Below are 2,420 nucleotides of genomic sequence, written 5' to 3'. Positions count from 1 at the left end.
TTAACTATTAATACAATCATGGTGAACTATCATTCTTTAAAGAAAATTGAAAAAAGGGGGGAAAAAAAATGAAGAGGGGAAAGTCTGACCATGCTGAATTTCTGTGTTTGGTAGTATTTCTTTGTTCTATATATTTCAGAAAATTATGATGAAATATTAGAACAAATATAATCATAATGATAAATAACAACTTGTTTCCGTAGAATGTGTCATTCTCTTATTTGTTCACTTCAAGACACCCTATGAGATCGTTATTATTGTCTTCACTGTGCAGATGAGAATTTTTGAAATCACACATCTTGGATTGTTATTTTTTACTATTTATCACTGGCTTCCCAGAAAACCTTCCTGCTCCACAGTTTCTTCATTGCATTTTTTACTTCTGCATTTCTCAGTGTGTAAATCAGGGAGTTTAACACAGGAGTGATGATGGTATAAGACACAGCCACCATCTTATCCTCTGAAAAGCCACCATCTTATCCTCTGAAAAGGTAGTATCAGGATGCATATACATGAAAGTACAGGGACCAAAAATGATGATGACCACGGCGTTGTGGGCGCCACAGGTAGAGAGAGCTTTGTGCCTGCCTTCTTCTGACTGCTTTCTCAGGGACACCAGGATGATGGTATAGGAGATTAGCAAAATGACAAATCTCCCCAAAGTGATGGTACTGCTGTTGGCTGTCACAACAGCACCAACAACATATGTGTCTGTGCAGGCGAGTTTTAGCATGGGGTGAAGATCACAAAAGTAGTAATCAATCTCATTGGGTTCACAAAAGGGTAGTTGGACTACCAGAGCCACTTGGATGATGGAGTGTAAGAACCCACCTATCCAAGTCCGCAGCAGCATTTTATTGCATCTGTCTCAATCCATGATGGTCATATAATGTAGGGGTTTACAAATAGCCACATAACAATCATAGGCCATTACAGTAAGGATGAAGATTTCAGTACAACCAAAGAAATGTACCCCAAAGAGTTGCAACATGCACCCTGTGTAGGAGATCATTTTCCTTTTGGCTAGTAGGTCCACAATCATCTTAGGATCTATGACCAAAGAGTAACAAATATCCACAAAAGACAAGTAGTTGAGAAAGAAATACATAGGAGACTTGAAAATGTTGCCCACACAAACCGTCAGTATGATGAGGAGGTTTCCTAGCAGAATGACCATGTAGAAGAAAGAAAACACCACAAAACACACTTCTTCAACCTCTATGTTCTGGGAAAGACCCCAGAAAACAAATTCAGTTACACTGATTATTTTTCCATGGAATTAATTTAGCAGGCCAAGTTCCCAAGAGACAATTACATTACCTGAAAGAAAGAAAAGAAAAAAAAAAAGTAACGAAGACCAGCAACATTTATTTTTAACTCAAAACAAATGAATAACCAGAATTGATAAAAATGAAAAAATGGGTACTTACCTCTGCTTAGCATGTATACCTAAAGAAATAGAAGTACCCATATTCTACATATTTTGATCATCTTATGTCAAGATGATAGTCCTTTCATTAATTCAGATTTAGATACAAAGTCCAAAGAGATAAAGTAAATCCTCTAAATCACACATTTAACCAACCCTCTGACTTCCCTCATGTTTCGTAAAGATTCTTTCATCTATTCCTAACAATTTGCTTCTTTCTAATCTGTCTAAGACACTCAACTGAAATTTGAAACAACTTTTAAGTTTGGGAATATGACAACATCTATATCCTGAAAATATCCGTCTTACTTTTGAAACACACACACACACGCCCATATTTTCCTATCTGAATACTGGTATGAGTGTTCAAATAGTTGGGACTGGATGACGTTGCAGAGTCTTCTTCTTAAGAAACTGTGATATTTGTATACATGCATTTTTGTTCCCATATTTGATATCAAACTCTCATAATAAAGAGTGATGTGATATAGTAGAAAGGAAAGCAAAATTATGCAAATCTGATTCTGAGATATTGGGGCTGTACCTCTAGATAAATTGTTAAGCTTCATGGGGCTTCTGTTATCCCACTTGCAAAATGAGAAAGTTTTTATTTCACTATGGTCTATAACATAAATAGCTATTTCTACTATGAAATTAAAAAAAAAATTCTTTCAGCTTGGAATAGCCATAAAAACCTGAAAAGGAGGCAGAAATTAAAGAAAACAGTGAAAGAAACTGATGGAGTAGTTACTTTACAGTGTTGTGTTCATTTCTGCAGTACAGCAAAGTGAATAAGACACACATATACACATATCCCCTCTTTTGTGGATTTCCTTACCATTTAGGTCACCACAGAGCACTGACTAGAGATCTTAGTGCTATACATGAGGATTGTCATTAGTTATCAATTTTATTCATAGCAATATACATATGTCAAGCCCAATCTCCCAATTCAACCCACTCTACATCCCCCGTTGGTATTCATACTTTG

General features: G+C 36.0%; 1 pseudogene; it reads right to left on the bottom strand.

Annotated features, from left to right (window-relative positions):
* Window positions 1–317: 317 nt before the first annotated feature.
* Window positions 318–1,264, bottom strand: LOC139177737 (olfactory receptor 4S2-like; annotated as a pseudogene).
* Between the last annotated feature and the right edge of the window lie 1,156 nt (window positions 1,265–2,420).

Source organism: Bos indicus, chromosome 19, assembly GCF_029378745.1.
Source record: "Bos indicus isolate NIAB-ARS_2022 breed Sahiwal x Tharparkar chromosome 19, NIAB-ARS_B.indTharparkar_mat_pri_1.0, whole genome shotgun sequence".
In the NCBI taxonomy this organism is placed as follows: Eukaryota; Metazoa; Chordata; class Mammalia; order Artiodactyla; family Bovidae; genus Bos; species Bos indicus.
The sequence above is the reverse complement of the archived record's forward strand: the minus strand, read 5'-3'. Positions and strand labels throughout refer to the sequence as shown.